Source organism: Corvus kubaryi, unplaced genomic scaffold (genome assembly GCF_017639235.1).
Source record: "Corvus kubaryi isolate FWS band 111438036 unplaced genomic scaffold, C.kubaryi_AGA036_p1.0 74, whole genome shotgun sequence".
Lineage (NCBI taxonomy): Eukaryota > Metazoa > Chordata > Aves > Passeriformes > Corvidae > Corvus > Corvus kubaryi.
In genome coordinates, this window is record NW_024582061.1 from 11,498,719 (window position 1) to 11,521,777 (window position 23,059).

General features: G+C 37.8%; 1 long non-coding RNA gene across 2 annotated transcripts; it reads left to right on the forward strand.

The window, feature by feature from the left end:
• Window positions 1-617: 617 nt before the first annotated feature.
• Window positions 618-22,617, forward strand: LOC121675604. Of its 2 annotated transcripts, none has more exons than XR_006020129.1 (5): window positions 618-737; window positions 5,693-5,840; window positions 10,812-10,910; window positions 13,035-13,119; window positions 21,691-22,617. It is a non-coding gene; the product is annotated as an uncharacterized LOC121675604 (long non-coding RNA). The 2 variants fall into 2 exon arrangements; XR_006020130.1 differs by having other exon boundaries at window positions 10,827-10,910.
• The last annotated feature ends 442 nt before the right edge of the window (window positions 22,618-23,059 follow it).

Sequence of the window (23,059 nt, forward strand, 5' to 3'; positions counted from 1 at the left end):
CTGGTAAACCCAAGGACTGGTTAGGCAAGGAGAACGAAAAGATAAGGCTTCCTTATGGGAGTATCCATGCTAGCATTTGTGCCCATCATCTGAGTCTTACCAGTGCAACACTGCTGTCCCCTTCAGATCTTCTGGCTTACTTGTAGGTGTAGTGTCCAGGTTGAGGGTAATTAGATATAAAGAATAAATTCTTCACTAGGAGTGTATTGGAACACTGCAACACATTGCTTAGAGGAGCTGTGGGTGCCCCATCCCTGGAAGCGTTCAAGGTCAAGTTGGAGTGATCTAGTGGAAGGTGTCCCTGCCCATGACAGAAGTTTGGAACTAGATCATCTTTAAGATCCCTTCCAACCCAAAGAATTCTGTGATTCTGTGAGATTTGGCCGGAGCAACTGGAATTGTTTGGCAAATTCATGATGCAGCTGGGAATAAATGGGGCTGAACGCAGAACAACCAGTAAGAACAATCAACTACCAACTCACTTCTTCTAAACCGTAGTAGTCTGTGCCGTACAGCAGAGTGTATCAGCCCCATTCATGACTTGTGCGTATCAGAATAGTGCAATGTGATGGGTGTTGCCATTTCTCTACTTCTTTGTTTTAAAAATATAGGTATTGATTCAAAGTCAAGCACTGGACAGTGAGAATTACCACTAAGTTCATCCCTAAAGGATCATCATCTATGCTACATTTTCTGTGAAAGATCTCAGATGGGAATTTACACTGTTCCTGTTCAAGGTTAGCATATTTCCCTGAATTTCAAGGATGATCTTAAAAAAAATAAAACTTTAGGATTAAATCTTGCTTGCAAAATATAACTCATTTTCTAAAACCTTTGTAAATATTTTTGTTTGTTTTTAAACTAAATCTGATGAATGCCACTGTGTACAGTAGTATTTTGTTTGGTGTTATGAATCAGAGATCTAGCTACACAATGAAAATTAGACAGATTTTAAGTATTTGTCAAATTGAGGCCAAAGCAAGTAAAGTTAACATACCATTCAATTAAATTATATTTTAAATATAAACAGTAGATACATGTTAATTTAAATTGAGTAATATGTAAGAAATAAACAGCTCACTTTCCAGCTGGGCATTTACAGCCTTTGGCAGGTAACTAACAGTAGCTTCAGAGCAATTTAAGTAGTCAGGTTAAGTGCTATGCATGGGAGCATGAGGTGTGAGAAGAGCTTCAGCATGTGAGAACGGGGGATCATCCCAATGAAAAGCACATATGTGCATTTCATATCCTGTGAATTCTCTGGCTCCAGTTGGAGATCATGCCATTGTTTCTAAATAGCTCTGATATTCCCCCCTGTGTCAGTGCAAAGCATTGTTAAAGTTTAATACTACTTCTGTGCTGTTCAGTTTTTTAGTTTTCTTGGCACACTCAGCTGAGGAAGAGGAATGCTCAGGGCTAAAAATGAATAACTTAATTACTGGGCAAAATTCTGAGTCCCTCAACTGAGCAGAACTCCCACTAATTTGAGAAGAACTTTTGTTCAATTGACTGCATAACTTAAATCATTGTCCCATGTTAACCTCTGGTATCTTAGTTAGTCTCATTGCAAGATGCACAGGGAAAACATCTTAATCCCGAGGAGCTGAGTCTAAAAATGTATCACTAAAAACCCTCTTCTAAAACAGTTGTTATGTTCTAGATTCACTTTGATTTAATATACTCAGCTGCTGGTGATGCAGGGTACCTCTTCCACACTAGCCAAAGCTTTGGTTTTGAGTTATACTGCTGCATCCTGGGAGAGCAAGAGTAAAATTTTGGACTGTTTTTCAGTAAAAAAAAAATCTATTTGGAAATTACTTGCTTGTTCTTGCAAGATGATTGCTTTTACTAATGCAGCTAACTGCCTCAAATTCACTGTAATTTCAGATGAGCAAGCCACTGGGAAACTTTGTTGTGTTGCACTCAAGGATGGTTGCATTTCACAGATGGATAAAACAGGGGGTCCTCCCTCCTGTTCTGTTTATGACAGTCAGCAATATGTTCTGTAATATTTCTGGAAGAAAGAAATAGTGCTGCAAGAAATGTGGCTTAAAAGACTGTTTTTAAAGGCTTCTAGTCTGGCTGCATGCATGGTTGCTTTGTTCTCAAAGCAAAAGCACCTTATGTGAGAACTATTACTAACATTTTTATTGCTTAAGGAATTTGCTATGAAAAGAATGTAAAGGAGAAAACTAGCCAGCTCCTTGACAGTTGTCAGCTTTTGTGACAGTAAGGGTAAGACTTTCAGAAGTCCTCAAATTTACTTTACACCATGCATTTTCAGAAGCAAAAATAGCATTACATTTGATGGAATTTAGATCAGAATGAAAAAAAAAATCATTTGAAATTGCAGAGAAATAGAAAACTTCAGCTTGTATTGTCATCTGTTGGTCTCACATTCTGACATTTATGGGAATATTTCCATTCTGTTTTTCATGTCTTGTGACCGATGTTATCACATTCTTATTCTAAATCTTGTCTTAATAACCTTAGTCTTAAGGCCCTTTTGATTGATTTAGGAAAAACAGTTTAAGCCATTTGTTTTTCATTCAATGACTTAAAGTGGTGAATGATTTCACCATAACACTTCTAAGTTATTTGTTATTATCTTGATAATCCAAAACATGCACCTTATTTTTGTTCTCAATTTGTCAAGTTTCAACTTCCAGTTATTGGTTCTTGATATTTATCTTCTTTAATTAAAAAAAACCCAACAAAACTACTACCAAAAGTATTCTTATTTAATCACTAATAAGCTATTATCAGGTCATCTAGTTATCCTTGGACAAATTGACTAGACTGAGCTGTTCTGTTCTGTCATTCTATGACTAATTTTCCACACTATGATTCATTCTTACTTTGCTTTCCTGAGCCCTGCACAATTTTTTAACATCTTTGTTTTAAGTCTGGACATCAAGAACTACACACACTATCCTAGTAGTGGCCTCACTGGTGAGAATCACATGTGAAAATCACTACAAAATGCATTATTCAACTCCTATTGCCACAGGGGCCAGATAGTACCTAGCTACCACGATAGATATAAAAGCTGTAATAACATTCCATCCCAACCTTTTCTTTGGTTTTGGTTCCTGTGGTTCTATGCACTCACCATGCCCATTTAGCTTTGAGTTTTGGTTGTTCCAAAACTGTAAAGTGAAACTCATCTCAGCCCACAGTTCTTCCCTTTCTGCCCCCTGAATTTTGTGCTGAAACTATGCAAAAATGTGCATTTTTGTTATTTTTATTTAAACAGCAAAAATAGTTTGGCTCAACTGTGCAGAAAACTGGGTCATGGCTTGTTTAAAATATTTGCAGCCCTTTCAAGGAACATTGGTTATACTTAGGGCTTGTAAAGAACTCTGAATTTAACGGTTTTAGGTGGCAGGTGAGAACATTGTCCTGAGTTAAATGACTTTGATTTTAATGTTTCAGAACATGCTGTTGTGAGATAACTCCTGTTCATTTTCTTACAGTGAGCTAGTGATTGAAGTTAAAATATTTTTGTGTTCAGAAGCCAAGCGTCACATTGAATTTAAATTAAGTTTACTGAATATGAAACTCTCTCCATAAGGAATTAAACTCAGGTCTGTTTTCCAATAACACCTGTGCTCATGATTTCATGAAAACAGTGCCTTGTACAAACTGGGCTCAGCATGGTTAGGCTGAGGGCTCACAGAAAAGTCACATTAGTTTAACAAGGCATCATGCACCAGCAGAGCAACAGTTACAGCATGGAGGATGTCCTCAGCTCAAAGCAAATATAAGGTCATCCAACAAGAATGTTCAGGCACATGGTTGAATTACAGAAGCTTTTTTAAGTCTTGGTAGCTGAATCTATGTGTCCTCTCAGACAGTCGGTCATAAATTAATAAAACCTAGCTTAAGTCTCAAGGAAAAAGTAGGAGAAAGGTTATATTGCCTTGCACACGAAGGAGAGTAGCTAACAAGACAAACATAAAATGTCATAGAATTTCCATTAGTTATATGGTAACATGGTTGTCTATATGATGTAATGTATAACAGTAATGCAGATTGCTTTAAAAAAGTGTATCTCTTGTGGTATGTGTTTAATATTATGAAACTGCTGGTAAATGGACTCCAACTCATGGATTTTAACAAGAACTACAAGACTTTTTGGCAAAATAGGCTGGATTTCCAGCAAATATGGAGCAAACTTTTCTTTGGAGGGGAACTGTGTAAGGTCTGCCTATTTCAGCTTTTTTTTTCTTTTGATCTGATACAAACCTATAGGCTTAAATGAAAAAAACCCCTATTCTTTAGCAACTGTTCAGTCTAGCTCTGAAAGCTGAATTAATCTGGATTTATGGGAAGAGTAGGTTCCATACTTTATCTCTGAATGTGAATGGGAGAATGATAACAACTTTGTACTTACATCATTTTCACTCTGAGCATGGGTGAGAGAACACCAGCTAAAATGAAGTTGTCAGTTCATTTATGTTATTTTTGTAAATAGATGGCAGCATGTTTATAAGAATTCAGTCTGTTCAAGGAGTGAGGAAATCAAACCTTAGGCATGTGCTTTGAGATGATAGTAATTACCACAATTTCAGATTAGCACTGAGAGATTTAAAAACGTGTATTTCATTTATTAAATCTTTATGCTATGTCTTGAAATTAAGATACAAAGTAAAATGCAAGAAGTATGGAGCTATTAGGCATGACTGCTGCACAAAAGACACAGAATCACAGGTTGCTGTATTTCTCACATGAGGAAACATGGAATTAAAACTCAGCAAGTTTTGAAAATCGTTGCAAATTCTAGACCCATTCCAGCTCTTTGAAATGCCTGGGAAACCTTAAGGTAACTCATGGTTTGAATTTTAGGAAAGCATGAATCAATACCTGAATAAACTTTGGGGACCAGACACCACATGATTCTGCTGTGATGAAGTCACTGATGTGCATCTCTGCAATGCAGTGGAGGGGTTGAAGGGATTTACAGTGCCAGAGTATCTACTGGACCCAAACCAGTTGTTATTGACTTCCTTAAAAATAATGTAGAACATGAAAAAAAAGTCCTGTGTAAATTTTTTTGGTTACATTATTAAGAGTGTGGGAAAATTACAAGTCACCTGAGTTAACAGTACTTAGGAAAACCCTTGTGTAGGTGCCCTTAAGTCAGCAAAAAGGCACATTTTTTCATGTAACTGCACCTCAGAATAAAATACATCTCAAAGACAAAGTAATGAAGTATGGCATATTTGCAGGGATGCAGGAATTACTCACAATATTTACTAGGATGATTTAAAGGTTGGCCAAAATCCCATTGATGAAAACCCTGAATATTTTTAAACTTGTGATAGCAAACATGCAAAATCTTTGCGTGTTCCAGAAAGCAGTCACTCTTCACTTTAGCGAGCATAAGACACAGATAAAGCTAAATAAAACATGTATTTCTCTGTTTCTCTTTCTTTACACCTTCAACTCAAACTGATACAAGTCATATTTTTCTCGGGTATCAGACAAAAGTCTCCTTCAGGTCACTTTCGTAGCTAATTTTCTACTTCAAGTTGCTTCTTGAGCTCGTCTCTTAACCTATTGTTATTTCTTAAGTTTCCTTTTGTTGAATCTCATCACTTTGATCAGATGAACACATATTTTCCACTAGAGATTCATAGCTAATTATCAAACTACCTTGCTTCATTGGTGTTTTTGCTTCTTTCTTCAGCATATTCAGATACCAGGCACTGTGATCACTCAGTCCAGAGCTGTGTATGTGACACAGGTTTGTCCACTACTCATATAAATCCCAGCAGACATCTCCAAAAGAAATCACCAGTCTGAAGTCCAGGAACATGGATCACAAAGTTAATCAGGTAAAGGGATGTATATTATAAACATTTAATGAAGAGGTTTATTTGCCATATAATCTTCCCCTCCATGAGAAGGCTTTGTCAGCTCTAGCATAACAAGCAAACCCTACCCAGCACACATAAATACCACATTCAGAGCCATCCCTTGTAAACCAATACCATCATGCTTCAGGTAACTTTCTTCATATCTGCTATAATACCTAAACAAAATGGGGTGAGTTGAGGACAGAGTTGCAGCCCTAACTCTAAATTTCCTGGCTTTTGTGGGCTTAAGTCATACCCTTAATGTTATTTGAAAGTATTTTTTTTGTGGTTTAATATATACTATAACTTTTTCTTTTGTGACAACTGGATTTATACTGGCTTCATCCCTAATACCACTGGAAACTGGAAGCAGGTCATAGTGTGAGCCTGTCTTCCAAATATTTTAAACAGAAAGTCACCATTCGGCACTCATCACTCTTGTTCTCCAATAAAAGTTCAGTGTTCCATTTTCATTAGAATGATACCTCTTATGTCAATACCACATCCAACTTGTAGACTCTTTGTCCTCCTGAATGCTAAAGGTGAACAAATGAACAAAAATCTCTTTGTACTTTTCAGCTTTCTATTTTATTCATATTTATTCATATGAAAAGACCCCCTGACTTAGTGAAAAAAATAGGTGTTTTTTCACTAGAAATTATTTTCCTGTATTTTAATTTGATTTTCCTTGGTTGATTCTGTAGTTACTCTATTCTATGGTAAAACATTTTAATGCTACAGACTGCATTCACATTGACAAAAATCTGCGTATCTCACCAATAAGTACTGTTTAATGTCTTCATATTAAAGCCATAGTCCTTGCTTGTCTGAGCAACGTTACATCACATTAAAAAATGAGTTCATGTGAAGTTGTTGATCTCAAGTCCTGCCTCCTAATGACTTCTCAGGACACAGTACTGAAGTGTATTGCTGGAGGTCAAATCACTACCATCAGGATGCTCTTCCTCCCACATATGTACACAAGCATTAATTAAGCTAAAATCCTTGTCACACCAATTCTGTGTAGCACTGCCTGCCTGCAGAATGCTGTCATTTTTTTTTACCGCTGAATGAGCTGTATCATTCTCATTCACACACTGTTCATTCATACAGCCTCGGAGAGAAGCTGGATAAGAGAAAGTATTCCAGAGACAGAGAGGTCAGAAAAAACCTTGAACAGCTGATCTGCTCCCTGTCTGATCAAAAAGACTTTGCTGAGGTCTTTTGTAATTCAAAAGCTTTTGTTGTATATCCAGAAAGTCAGTAGACACTGGCTTATTTTTGGACAGATAACTGTTGTTTGCAATTTGCTTGGTTCCTTATATTTTCATAAAGGTGTAATTCAGTATTTCACAGGTTCTAAAATTGATTCTCTCACACTGGTTTGATTTTCAGGGCTTATCTCTGTTTTGCCAGGAGAATACTGTTAGAATTGTTTTCAACTTTATGTAAAAATTGATAGGATGTAATTTTCAATGGTGGGCATTGTGATGAGTATATAATTTGGGGATGTGTTAGAATGTCTCTTTTAAGGCTACCTGCAATTATTTTTTAATTTTATAAATTGAATAATTAAGAAAGAATCATCACTGTCATATAAATGGAAGGCTAGATTTTCTCTCACTTCAAGAAGCTGAGAAGCTGAAACAGTGTTAGCCATGGAAAATGGTCAAAATTAAATTTTAGAAGACATTACCTCTGTGGCAGCCACTGTCTAAAAGGTGTTTCTCAGAAGACTGTATAAGGTCTATATTTGCAGGAGAAATCCCTTTTACACAGATCTGTAATACTCTTCAATAATATCTAATTTCATTAAAGAGCACTTAAGAAAGCTCAATTTTTGCAGCTGTCTTAAGCATTTCCTCCATTAAACTAAACCTGTATAAACTCGCTTCCTTTGTTGTCTGATGTAGCTTTCACTTTGAAGAACATCTGTAATAAGGAGGAGAAACGATACCTTTTTACTTCAGAAAGTCAATTGTGAAATTTTGGTATTTGGTAGATTAAGTGTTAATTTTTCTGTCACCTTATTGGCCCCCAGTTTTTCTCACCTGTTCTGAGGTCCACACACTTACCCCTTGTATCACTTGTACTTTTCTGACAATGCAAAGAAGTTGAGCTGTTTTGGTTTTTTTGCATGGAGGCATTTCAAATACATTTGGAGATTGTCACGGTGAGCCGCATGATCTATTTCTTCCGCCTTCCTCTCTTTTTGGTGGCTAGCAGAAGTGTGCACAGGGCTCTTGAAATCCCAGACTGAAAAACTATTTTCCTAGTAAGCGGTGTAAGCACCGTTAAACTTAAGTTTTTCATCTGTATTGTTTTGCAGAAAGAGCGAAAGTTCACAAGACTGAATTTGTCAAAAATATGGTAATGTTTTGGTAAAGGGGACACCTGCCCAGATTTTCAAGTTAAAAAATCTCACCAAAATGACAGTGGTGATATTGTGGCAGGTGTATAGTTGTAAGGTCATTGTCTTGCTGCAGGTGGCAGATCATCTCTTGTTCATCTTGTTTCCATTCTTTTGGGCTGGTCTCTAAGTAGCAAAAGGAGCTTGTTTGCTCCCTCAAAATACAGTACAGAACAGAGGAATGTGTGTGTCTATGTATGGACACACATAAGTGCACGAAACCACAGAGGTTAGTTCTAATTTACTTTAAAATGCGTAAGTGTATTTGGGAGATGGAAACTAAGAAAATTCATAATATGAATGTAGTCCAGGAACCTTGTAAGAATTGAGAATAGAAAGCAGTTTTCCAATCTTTCATGTATGGAAATACCAGATGAGTCAATGGGTGTTCTTTGAGCTAGGAGCTTCCAGGGCTGCTTTCTCTATGCCAGCAGCATTGCCTTATAACTTGTTTTTAAAGGCCACCCAGTATCCACAGCCACCTCTGATTTAACTGGAGTTTTGGGTGCTCAGTGCCCCTGAAACTGGGCTTATGGCTGCCACAGTGCTTCTGGAAACCAGTCACAGAAAAACAGTTTAGGGAAATTAACATCTGGCATTCGGATTAATGTAAGACTTGCTAAAGGTGACAATTCCTGGTAAAAAATTGCACTGGAGATTTTAAAACCAACAAAAAACCCCCCATGAATCAAAATGAAAAAAACAAGAAAGGAAAGAAAACCTGACTTACTCATCGTGTAATAACACTGGGCTTTTAAAATGCTTTTGACCGCAAACAGTTTGGAGCAACCAACTGCAATCTATTAAATTTCAGCTCACAGGGATTTTACTTTTTCCTCAACCATTTCTTGTACATTATATAAGTATTTTTAGGAAATTCACAGTTCTTATTGAATTTAAAAGAAATATCTAGCTTTATGAGGAGAAAACAATTAATATCTATAGCTTCTAAGGTAGACTTTGGAAACTAAGGAGATTTTTCACAATTGATTGATGGATGTATTCTATATTATATTATTTTTCTTTTTCCTTCTGGGACTTATTTCATTTTAACTTTAGGGTAAAATCCAGCCTGATTTATGCAAGTGTCATTATGTAGAATGCTGGAATTTTTATTACGTTTCTTTCTTTGGGATGAATAAAATAAGCAGAAGTTGCCTTAGAGAGTGTGTCTATATAGAGAATGATTTTTTTCAATATCTACCTTATATGGGAGAGATTTTTACATATAATAATTCATGAAAGATGAATGTATAAGTAACAGAGGCAATATTTAAATGCTGTATAGGTACTTATAACTGGAGTAATTCTTTATCCACATAGACCTTTCAGGAGTTTCAATGAGAACTGAAAGCTCTTCATCTCAGTGGTCATGGAAATAATTATTTTTGCAAATTAATAAAAAAAATAGGCCATGTTGTTTGGGTAATCTGGTTTGGAAGCCAAGAAGCAATGAAATCTAATGACTAAATCCTTCTTTCACAGATTTTCAGAGGCAGTCCATTATCAGCTATTCTACTTTTGTAGGGTTTATTAAATATTTTATGGAGAAGTCTCATTTCACATTTTTTCGGGCTCTGTTAGGATGGTGGTTCTTGTATCTAAGAATAGACGTGCTTAATGGCTAGAAGTGTTCTATAATGCTTCTTGGAAGCTGTTTAAAGACAATTAGTGGTTGCTTTGGAGCTGTGATATTTTTAAGTCTTTTTAGAGAATTCACCTAATATCCTTCCTTTCCCCCACCATGTTTTTGTTTGGTTTTTTTGGGTTTTTTTTCTGGCTATGCCAGAAATAAACAGCTGAATGATTTGTTATATGAAATTTGTGAACTAATTTTTATCAAAGTTGCCATCAAAACAATTTTGAGTGGTGTCAGAAGAGATGGGGATGTGGGGGTGAAGACTGGGCCTTTCCTTATATGGAGGAAATAGAGGCTTTCAGGTAACAAGTCTGAGGTGACAGGATCAGAGAGAGAGAAAGGAGCTGCAATAGTCCAGTCCATGGGTGAAGGGGCAGTAGGAACACGAGGCAGATTTAGCTTGGGAGCTACTTCTGATTCTGGTACCTGATTTAGAACAAAACCATTTTCAGCTTGGTCCTTGTAACTAACTGATGGAATAATTAAAAGAAAATGCAAGTTGTGGGGGTGACAAAAAAATTACTTGGGAGCATCTCTGCCTACCTATTTTGCCAGGAGAATACCATTGGATTTGGTTTCCATTTCATGCAAAAATTGATAGGATATAATTTGTGATGATGGGCATTACATTGAGTATATAATTTGGGGATGTGTTAGAATCTCTCTCTTTTAAGGCTATCTGCAATTATTGTTTTATAAATTGGATAATTAAGCAATAATCATCACTGTCACATAAATGGAGAGTTAGATTTTCTCTCACTTCAAGAAGCTGAGAAGCTGAAACAGTGTTAGCTTCATGGAGAATGGTCAAAAGTTATCTGTTCTATGCCTTCCACTTGAAAACAAAAGAAATATATTCTGAGTTTAAGAAATAAATAAGTAACTCAGTGCTTGTACAAAGCTCTCTTGATTTCAGGGGAGATGCGCCGTGTAACAGAGTGAATGAATCTGAAGCCTTCAGACTTCCCATTTGCTTTTCTGGGGATAAATTCAGGCAGAGGTAAGTATGTCTGATACAGAGTCTATGTCATGAATTAATACCCTACACAGCATTCCAAATTAATATTTTTCTGGGAAAAAACTTCAGTGTATACTATAATAAATCATCAATACTACTGTAATTTAGTATACTGATGAGGTAATTTTAGTAAAATTCTTCTACTTATGAAGCTATTCTAGAGTTATGCTTTGTCTTGTAGTTCATGGAGCTTTATTTACTGAAGAATGAAGCCAAAAACATGCTTTGCAGTTATTTGAAAACATGACTTTTGAAGAGCATCATACTAATTCTGTAAAGTTTAGCAAATATTTCTGAGATTTCCAGGAACTATCTTCCTACGTAAAAAAGGTGGTAAAGGAACATTGTCTACTGGTACTAAGGTTACTGGGGAAAGTTCATGGACTCAGGGAGGTTTTCGGGGTGATTAACCTCAGGTGCTAAGGTTGATCCATAGTATTTTTTCTCTGAGAAATAACTCATACTGATCTGATTAGATTAAAGAGGGTGCAGCAGATCATGTTCTTACAACTGTCTGTACCAACACTTGTGGATGAAATATTGTATATTCCAATATAGAACAAGGTTCTGTATTAAACAAAGATACAGGTGGAAAGGTCTGAATTTAAAAAGCCTCTCCGATACTTCTTTTTGGGTTCCTCATGTAGAAGATGATTACCCGCCTGATAAACCAGATCTGCATAGAAGATCTTCATTGCTTCATGAATTGTTGTCTCTGAAGCTTTTATTGTTCTGTGTAGATGATAACTAACACACTTACAGGTGCTTGCATTACTAGTCCTGATGTTGTCCCAGTGAGGAGATGGGTAAAAGTTCCTCCATGAAGTCAGTCTTGCAGAGATCAGCTCAAAGAGCCACTGGCTCAATCTCCCCCTGGATGGAGGGAAAATAAATGTTTCATTGTCAAAATATTGTATCATTTCAAGGTTTTAAAACTTAACTAGGACCACTGAAAGAGACACAATGGATTAGAGGTGCAATAACCACAGAAACCGTACCAGACACCCTCTGGGACACACCAATCTGTGAGAATTTTGTGAAGAGGGAAGATAAAAGAAAGGTTAGACAGGTCTTCAGTGTGCTGAATGTCTCTCACATTTTTTTATAGAATAATACAACTGAACTGTGCTTAACTCAATTTAAAATTTTACTTTGTGGTTGACCTTTTCCAGCTTAATGATACAGTTTCAGTGGTAGGACGCAGGAGACATGCCAGTTACAGTGATTAAATTAAAAAAAGAAACCCATTAAGAGAAACCTTGTATATTGTTGCCTAGCAGAGAACCAAAACATTGTTTTCTTGAAAGCCACATGAATTTATTTTCCGGGTGTTAAAAAGGGCATTGGACATCAATAGAAAAGAACTGGAGGAGAGAGCTGGTTTGTAGTAGTTGTTCTTTGGATGATAATTATTATCATATCTCCAAATTATTTTTACATGAAAATAAACATTGAGTTTGAAAAAAATAGTGCCAGATTTAATAATTTTAAGGTCACACTCCAAGTAGATCTTTTAAAATGTGCTTCACTTTACTGACTTTAATTACTGTCTCTCTCTACCTATTTCCAGATGTTACCTCAAATCTGATATGTATGAATGAAGACTTAATCTTTTCCCTATTAATCCCTTTTGCCTTCTTTCTAATCAGTATGAATAATGCTAATCTGTTTACTCAGCCCCAGAATCCAGGCATAACCTTTGGGTTGGGCTTTATTCCAGATCTTCACATCCAGGCTCTGCATGTGTCTTTGCCATCTGAGACCCTGTTCTGGGCTGGGATAAATCTGTCTCTGAACATGTCAGTTTATATACCCTAACTATATATAGACAGCAAAAGCAAGTAGTTTAAGTTAGATAAATTTTTAGCAGGCCACTGTTGGATAAAGCGAATCCCTAGATGAGATGATGTGGGCCTGGATGAAGGATTTAGCAACATGTAAGAATAGAAAAGGTGGAATATGAAAGATGATCTGGAGAAGGAACTTGAAGGCATAGCACCATTTTGAGACGTCTAGGCACAAAGGTTGTTTTTATTCTGTCTGGAATTAATAAGAGCTGCTTCTTTCTTCTTTTTTTTTTTTTTTTTTTTTTTTTTAATTCCGAAGAAAGGCAAATCCCTGACTTTTGTTCTCTTCAAAACAAGAATTAAGATACATGTGTTGGAAGAACATTACTGAAGTCACCCAAAGTGTAAGTATTCAAAAACCAATGAGCTTTGAAGATGGCATTGAAAAGCACAGTGTTTACACCAGGCAAGAAATAGGAGCAGTAAATGAAACCTCAGCCAAAGGATTCTGTGAACTTTTGCTAGTAGAGGCAATGGGCTGATTGGGACAGTTTATATTCTCTTCAGTCCCTGAAGACTTGAAGCTGTGAGAGTAGGCTACCACCTGGGAAGATTATGCTGGCTTCATGGCCTAGAATGCAGGCTGATTTTCCTATGATTTGGAGAATTGCTTTTGAATCAATTAAATATGTTAAGCACCTGGGCAATTCCTTCCTTTTCTTGACACTTGAAGTGAATGATCTGTCAATGCAAATGCTTAATTTTCTAAGAAGTCATCTGGCGTATAAACTGCACGGATTTTTGCTTGTTTCATGTCTATGACATACAAAGTCTAAATCTGTGTTTGATAAATGGAGGGGGAGAAAGGCCTCTAATTTACTCCTGTTTTGTATATTAAATATTCTCTTATATTCCTGAGCGAAAAAAGCAGGGCTTTTAATAATAAGTTTTTCCTTGTTTGTTTCTTTATTTGGGTCGGTTGCTTTTTTTTTTGTAATTTATAAAAATGAAAGCTTATTTTTAAGCAGGAAGTAATCAATTTAATTATTCTGTCGTTTCTTCGAAACTTGATGCCAAGATCAGCTATGGTTTCCTGAAGACCTTCAGGTAGTTTCCTTCTTTTATTTTTATTTAAATTTTGGGGGATTTGTCTGTCTTCTCAAAAAATAAACAAAAACAATAAAGATGGTAAGCATCCTAGCATTAGTGGTGCACTTACCAAACTGAAAATATGGTTGCCATGTCCCTTAGGGAGGCACTGCTGAAATGCCCCTGTACAAGGAATATATCTAGTTTGCCTTCATACTGCTGATATATTTAGTGTATATACATCTTTCTTGTGGCTGGGTGTTGTGATTCCTTCTCAAATACAACTATTTCTGCTCTAAAATTACCCCATCAATACAAGCAGAGGTGGTTCTACCTCTGATTTCCATTTCTTCAACATCAGGGCTATGCATATGAGGTGTTGGTTTGCAGTTGGGGGTTATTTTCTTGGTTTGCTTATGTGGACTCCAACTACAACTAAAATGGATTTTTATTCATTTAAAGAGGGCTATGAATGTTCTTAAGATAGATATTTAGATTACCTGAATGAGTACCATTTCTGCAGGCAGACAAGACACATATTTAGTCCATGTTTCCAGGTTTTTTCTACTTCTCTGGCAATTTGAAATACAAAGTCTCATCTGCCCCTTTCATCACACTGGGATAAAAAGCCCAACGCTACATTAAATCTATTTTTTTTTTCCTTTTCAAATGACTATTCAAACAAGCTGTGTTGTTCAGGTATCCAAAATCTCTATGTGGTATTCACTGCTAAGGATAACCCAATTTCAGGGAGCCTAATAATAGATTTCATGGGCATTACTTAAGTAAAATTGCCACCTAAGTGAAAGGGGAAAGCATCACACGAAAACCAAACAAAACTGTCCTGTTAAAAGATGTCTTAAGCCCAAATGAAGTAAGAATATAATTGAGTCTAGTTAAAAATTGAGGTGAAAAACTGGAAGAAATTTGCAGGAAACTTTTCCATTTTGTTTTACAGAAAATGAATGGATATGTTCCCATTCCTGTGGAAAATTTTGGAGGTACCTCACATAATTTATAATTGATTTTCCACTAAACTGTTGAAGAATCATTTTTGCTTCAGTTGCTAAAGTGCAGCACCAGCAAAAAACCTGCAGAATATCTTGGCAAATTCTTCAGAAATTACCTCTACCTCAAAAACCTGAAACTATGATTTTTTTGGTTTGTTTTTAGGGTCTCTTGGGTTTGGGGTTTTTTTTGTATTTGAAAAAGAAAATACCATAAACGTGTGGAATAACATTAGTTCCATAATTCAGTAGTCATAATACTGTAGTACATTTTAGCAGAACATTTCAAATGACATTTTAAGGTAAATCATACACTTTATAGATTTGAAATTTAATAATGCCTTTTTAGAGCTCTTGGATCTAATCTGTGACTTAAAAGCCGTACACAAGCAAGTGTCAAACCTGCACTTGGTTTGCTGTTTCCTAGATTTCCAAGAGTCGGGATATTAGAACTTTTTAAATAATCATCTCATGAGTTTTATTACTGTATAATGAGTCTCTCAGCTTTGAGTTGCTGCTGAATTGTCTGTAGCAACAAAAATGCTTTATTACCTGGAGAACAACTTAAAGAAATCAGAAGTTTCGTTTAGCGTGTGAGAACTTTGCCCACAACTTGAGGGCAGTACAAAGAGTCATTAGAGTCAACGTGAATTGACAAGTTCACTAGAAATCAAGGAGAAATTTGTCCTTTAGCCTGAAATACAATTTTATCTGCACTGTTTTGGTGTCTCATGTTTGATATAGATGGGAGTGAGATGTCCTTTTTTACTGCTCATTATTGTAGTCATGCTGTGGAGGATGAAGTCTTCAGCTTTTGTCAGGGAGATTAACATTTTGCCCTTAGGTTCCATAAAAACCACCTGGAATCATTCCCTATTGTTGTGGTTAAACCCCAGCCAGCCACCAAGCCCCATGCAGTCCCTCTCTCACTCCCTCACCAGTGGGATCAGGGAGAGAATTGGAAGGGTAAAAGCTGGAAAACTCCTGGGTTGAGATAAAGACAGTTTACCAGGGAAAGCAAAAGCTGTGCACACAAGCAAAGCAAAACAAGGAATTAAGTCATCTCATCTCATGGGCAGGCAGGTGTTGAGCCATGTCCAGGAGAGCAGGGACCCATCACATCCAATGATGTGGATCTATCTTGGGAAGACAAACTCCATCACCCCAAACATCCCCACTTCCTCCTTCTTCCCTCTACTTTATATAGAGAGCATGATATCACATGGTCTGGAACATCCCTGTGGTCAGTTTGGATCAACTGTTCCATCTGTGTCTCCTCCCAACCACCCAGGCACCCCTGACTTCCTCACCATCCTGGCAGTACAAAAAGCAGAAAAGGCCTTGGCTCTGTGTAAGCCCTGCTCAGCAATACCAAAAATGTCTCTGTATTATCAAACCAGTGTTCAGAACAAATCCAAAATACAGCCCCATACCAACCCCTGTTGAGAAAAACAACTCTACCCCAGGCAAAACCAGCACACCAATGCACTACACTGATTTTTCAATCCTGTCTCTGTAGCATCTTTTGCAAAATTACTTACACAGCAGATTGTAGAGACAGCTAAATGAACAGGTTGCAATCGTTCTCTCAAGAAACAGACATTAAGCTACCTTTTATCTCCTAAAGCCCTTGAGAATATGTTGTAGTTTAGCTGTGGTATTAGTGCTGGTCGTATCACTGATATGAGAAAGAGTGTGTATGATTAGTTTCACTGCCAGTACTCTTATCTATTTCACATTTCACTCAGCACTGGTGAGATTTGCAGAGACTCTTTGAAAAAGATTTCTGCCAGTATTTTCTGTTGCTACAGAGCCATTATATAGCTTGAAAAGTACTGCTTAAGACATAGGTTCATCCCTTTGTTTCCATTTTCCTAACACTTAATATTAGATCGTGCATATTATGTTGCTAAAACCTAGTTTTACTCAAGCTCATTTTCAAAATGCCCATTTTTATCTGTGTCTGGATACACGGCCAAGACTGGATATTATCATGGTTTTTTGACTTGAAAACCTTCAAATGAATGCTAGAATATTAACTGAAAATTCTGAACTGAAATAATAGCTACCTGACAATACCATTACCACATGAGGTTCAAGCCAGCGTTGACTACTTTCTACATGTGTTTTATGCCTATGAATTATAGCCAGGTTCTGCACTTCAAAGAGAGTATTTCTAGTTTAGATATATTTTATATTTAATAAGTTGATTCCTGTCTTCAAATTAATTATTTAGTGACTGATATTGGAAATAAAAATTTTTAAAAATCCTACTTGATCTTTGACATAGAATTTAGGGTTTTTTTCCCCTTGCACTATATATCTGTTATTCTTTTTTTTTTGTTAATGACTGATCATTTCTTAAGCTCTAAACACTTGTATATATAATGCAAATCAACTGAGTTTCACTTTATTTAAGGTAATACCTGTCTTTAAGACACTAAAGGGAAAGTATGAAATCAGACTTCAGATTAGCAATCTATTATTGTAGGTATCAAAATAATTGTCATGCACTCACTGGAATCTCAATTAATGACTCAAGGCTTCTATGCTCAGGTATGTTTGCTATGGTGGGCTTTGGCTGTGAAGCTTCTCATGCTGGTATTGATGAGTGTGACATGGCTTTATTTCCTGAAATGCCATTAGAAGCTTATTTGATTTATGGGACTTATTTGTGATTATTTAGGATGCTAATTCTCATTCTGAGCTGACAGGTTAGATGGGTACCCTAAAAAGGAGTACTTTTCATTTATTAATTGTTTAATTTGGTAATAATAGAATGCCACTTCATAAATAAATTGATCTCTAAGCTCACAAAGACAAAACTGTCAAGGAAATTAGTGGCAAAAGAACTCTCCCTCTTTCCCCTTCTATTTAATATAGGAATTATATCCGTTTTCAAGCTAACATATCCCAAGGGAAAATTGCTGTGTAACTTCTCTCTCTAGAAGAAAGCTCTTCAGTCAGTTAAAAAATAAAGGCCAAAGATTTACTCTGTATCTCCTGAAGGTTACTTCAATGCATAGAAAAATAAGAAGGCACAACTACCTTTCTATAAGTTGAGTATTAGCCTTATTTTCACAATTTTATGAGTTCTTTTTAGTTCCTGTTAATTTAGACTTGTTCAAGTGGGGTGATTCAGATGCGAATTCCTCTGTGTAATTTTTTCTGGGCTTTGTTTTTTTTTTAAAAGAAAAACTTTTCAACATAATCAATTATGTGCTGGAAGACACCTTTCACTCAGACAAATACACGTTTGGAGTAGGAGAATGCAATTACATGTAGGACTTGAGAGCGTATGGTGAGATCCTTGGCTATTTTAAACATGTCTCTGAACAGATTCAAATGGATGAAAATAATCCTGGATGTAAAAGTGGTAATATAAACTAATCCACCTTTTTTTTTTTTTATTATTATGAAGTCATTCGTTAAGTACAAAAGAAATTGTAAATACTCCAGACTAAGTTATCTTCCCTTCTTATCTCTCATATTTTCATCTGCTGCGATGTCTTTGAGGAATAAAAATTCATTCTAATGCAAATTTATTTTTCTTTCTTTCCATTCTGATTTCACCTAGCCTTTCACCTCTATTACTCTTTTCCATCACACAATCTGAAAACACTATCTATGCTTTTGGAGCCAGTGATTCTCTTCGACCCAAATTTGTACCCAAGGTGCTACAAACAATAAGATGCAATAAATATCAAGTATTATAATATTCAATTCTGCTCTGTGATTGGAAATGTGGAAGGAAAATGATTAGTGTTTTGTACATCATGAAAGAAATTGTTGTGGCTTAGTTGTGTGCTGCAGAAATTTATACAGACAGCTGAAGCTCTTTTGACATATTAGTGGCATCGTATGCAAGAAAATTCTGACATTTTCCATTATAAGGTGCTTTTTTTAAAAATTGCTTTCAACTTTGCTAGAATTAAACTGTTGAAGTCAAAATTTCCTTGTCTGACCGGAGCTGGTTTTGTTCATTTAAGTTTCAGTTTCACAGAACATAAGTTTTACACATGATATTACACTTGTTACCATGACAATGATGATCATGAGTATAGACTTTGGAGCAGGGACCTGTACGTGAGAGAAGAATGTTTTGAGTTTTAAGGATGGATCACTTACTTGCCCTTGAAAATTTGTTCAGTTTTGGCTAACTTATAATTGTTTGAATAGTCTTAATTTATACATCCTCAGTAGAGTTTTGTTAACAAATTTTTGCACACATTTAATGAATATTCCCTATGCTTTAGGCATGATTAGTCTGCTCAGAGAGCCAATGGGCAATTTACACTGTTTGAAACATCTTCAATCTCACTGAGGAAATATCTGTTTTCATTGTTTTCAGGACACTGCATGAGGAACATCCACACCATGCAAAATTTTAGTGTTTTCCATGCTGGCTTGGGATGACCAGCTGTATCTGCATTGCACAGAGCAAGTGCAGTTATTTTTGCCTCTACACAGTGGTGACCCTCACTTGCTTCTGATCCTGGCTTAACTAGCTGATTTAGGTATCTGTACTTTCCTCCCTCACCTGCTGTAATTACATCCACTGCCTACCTGTACTCTCCATAATCTCGCTCTTGCTCCCAAAATGTCATGGAGAAGGTAGAGGGGAGGAAGGGTGTACAAGAAAGAGAGTGGAGGCTAAGGCTGATCCGTCCTGACAAATGGAGCTTTAAGCAATTCCCTTTAGCAAATCAGACTTTTTACCGAGGTGTGTAGAGACAGTACAAGGGGCAGTGGTTTTAAAGTGATAGATTTAACTTGGACATAAGGAATTTTTTACAATTACAGTAATGAGACACTGGAACAGGTTGCCCAGAAGAGTTGCGTGTGGCCCATCGTTGGAAGCATTGAAGGTCAGGTTGAAGGAGGCTTCGAGCAAATTGATAGTGAAAGATGTCCCTAGGGGGAATGAACTAGGTGATTTTTAAAGGTCATTTCCAACTCTCACTTTCTCAGCTTCTTCTCCTGCCATTTATTGCATTAGTTCAGGTTGTAAACGGCTGTGTTGCGATTCTAAAAGTTGTGATTCAGATGAGGACCAATAACTTTGGGTCAGACTTCTAGTTTACAAGATAAATTTCAGGAAATTACACTAAAAATACTGCACGGGTGTTGTAGTTGAAAAGTCAAATACTTCAAAACTGTGCCAAAATTAAAGATACTTGTTCTTTTTCCAGCAGAGCTGTGTGAATACATTACAATGGTACTTTTAACTGTGTTTTTGAATGCTAAATACTTTTTCTTTGCTCCACTGATGAGGCAAAGCTGTTAATGAATGGTAAGACAAATGCTGGATATTTTGACTGCTGGACAAGATGGATAAAAAGTGTCAGAAAGCAGCAAGTGAGGAAACAAGAGAGGAGGGGAGGGACATTGTTTGCTCTTCATTTCATTAGCAGATGGCAAGGGTTAAAGGGGTGTGAGGGAAGGGAAGCTGGATAAAGCTAATATTGGTTTTGCATGACTTTGTCTAAGACAACTGCAACGACCCATCTGATTATTCCATGTGGGTCAGAAAGGTACCCTCAAAAAGGAAGCCTTTTACCCCTACTGAAACAAGAGCTTCTCTCCTTCTGTTCCTTCTCTTTTTTGCTACTTTAGTGAAATGATTAATCCATCCTGTGTTTATGCTTTTGGCTGAAGCACCTATTCCTAGAGCAGCTACGCCCTTCCAGCCTAATGATGGGCCATTAACACCCCATGGCTTGCATACCCTGCCTTGAAGGTCCTCACAGCTGGACCTCCTCAGTCCCAACAACTACCTCCATCCTCCCACTCACAATGCATTCAGGAGCCAAGCTCTCTGCATGCCTATTCCCCTGCAAAGTCAGAAAGGAACCACTATTCAACAACCCATGGACCAGGCATGTAGCTTTAAGCAACAGCCAAAAATCTGAGTGGGAGGAACACCTGCAGCTGAACAGGAATGTGTCAGCAAAAGTGTTCAAACTACAAATTTTTAATCCCTGGGAGGGCAAACATGACCCATAAGTTGCCAGAAGATGAAGAGGGAGGGAGATTTGGAGGGAGGTGTGAGTGAATACGAAATAGAAAAGGGATCAGTGTAGTTAATATGCCCACCACTCAGAAATTCCTTAGTAAGGTAGCTTGGCCCACTAAGGACTAAAACCCTCAAAATGCCAGTGTAGCAGTTCTTACACGTCAGGATTGTTGAGAAGACTAGAAAGGCCGCAGTCGATGCCCTGCTGAGTAAATCCTGCTGACATGCTTTGCTTCCCTGGGCCAATTTGGAAGCATAAGGGGTGTTTCTGAGTACTGAGGATAGGGTGAGACCCCACCTGGAGTACTGTGCACTGTTCAGGTCTTCCCAACAAAAGAAGGACATGGAACTGTTGGAGCAATTCCAGAGGAGGGCCATGAAGTTGATAAGAGGACTGGAACATTTTCCCTTCTAAGACAGGCTGAGAAAATTGGGGCTGTTCAGACTGGAGAAGAGAAAGTTGCATGGAGACCCCACAGCAATATTCCAGTATCTTAAGTTGGACTATGGGAAGTCATAGAGGGACTCTTTATCAGGAACTGTAGTGATTGGACAAGAAGTAATGGGTACAAACTGAAAGAGGGGAAATTTAAGTTAGATATTTGGAAGAAATTCTTTAGTATGAGGATGGTTAGCCACTGGAACAGGTTGCCCAGGGAGACTGTGGATTCCCCAACCCTGGCAGTATTCAAGGCCAGGTTGGATGGGTCATTGACAACCTGGTTTAGTGAGAGATGTCCCTGCCCATGGCAGCAGGGCTCAGGGCTAGATGATCTTTAAAGTCCATTCCAACCCCTTAACATTCTGTGATTTGATCCCATATCAGGATTCAGCTGACCTTTCTTCTCTGGTGTCTCCTGCAGCTGGCCAACACATCGTAGCCAAGGGAGCAGGATTTTGGAGGAGGACCAAAAGTGTTATAGAGGCTACTGTTTACACAATTTCTCCAGCCCTTCCTGCTCTCAAGGAATCACCAATTCTCTCAGACCCAGTAGCTGTTGTACAGTCAGCCATGACAATTCTACTGGGGAATCCTGCTGCTGGAGGAATGTTTGGACCTCTCCCAGTGGAGGCTGACAGGTATTATGTCTTCAGAGACTTAGGGAACATCTTGAAGGTTCATCTGAGAAGCTTCCCCTTGACACTGGGGAAAAAGAATTTGAAAATGTGATGGGAGAACAGAGAGGATAATAAAAAGAGTCTGAGTACAGGAAAAAAAATATCAAGGTCAGGTAAAAATGAAGGGATGCTGCAGCAGCCAAAAGGTTGGATAGATGAAGAAGTCCAGTTGCACAGCCTTGGGAGCTAGTGTACAGTAGCCACACAGAGGCGTGGACAAATTTTGTCATTTTATATTATATGAGAATTGATTCAGGGTTTTAGATATCAACAGTACCAGGGCATTGTGTTATTGTATGTGTGGTTGATACAACCTGGAAGACTTTGCAATAAGGCAGTCACCTCATCAGCAGTTGTTCTGCACTGGAACGTTGGCTTCACAATCTGAACTGATACCTGGTAAGCAAGGATAAGGGGTATTGTCATGGGTTAGCTAGCATAGGCCCTGAAGTGATGATCTTGCAAAGGGGTGCTTACAGCTTCTTCTGTGATCTGACAGGACCTATCAGCTGGCCAGTTTGAATATGGACAATTCTTTGAGCCACCTAAAGTTGTGACTGCCTCTGTGATCCACACTTAAGAATAGGAAACTCCGAGGCAGAGCCTCTCTGTCTCGTTCCCGGTGCTGGGACAGGTGGCTGCGGGCCCCGTGCGGGGGCCAGCGGGCCCAACCCAGGCCCTGCTCGGGCCGGGCCACGGCCATCCTGGAGCCGATGGGCCCTGTTCCACCCGTGGAACCCCCTCCACAGCCCTGCTGGGAGCGGCTCGGCTCCTCCCCCCCTCCACTGCAATAAGCCACATTCCAGCTGCAAGGCTGAGGTGAGATTAACCCTTTTAGTGCTGTGAAGAGCTGAAAACCTGAGGGAAGAGAAAGAGGAGATGCTTAAAGCTGAAATTTTGTTGTGAAGCTATGATATATCAGAGTATCCCGTTGTAATTTCAAGAAGATACGGGGAGTGGAGTGTTCAACTCATGCTTGTTAGCAAAAGCACCTGCACTGAGATAGGCAGATGCTGATGCAGCTGTAATTTCATGAGAAGTTAAACAGGGAGAGATGGAAACGATGAGGACTTTTGCTCCAAATGTGAAAGGAGAAAACCTCAGTTCCTAGAG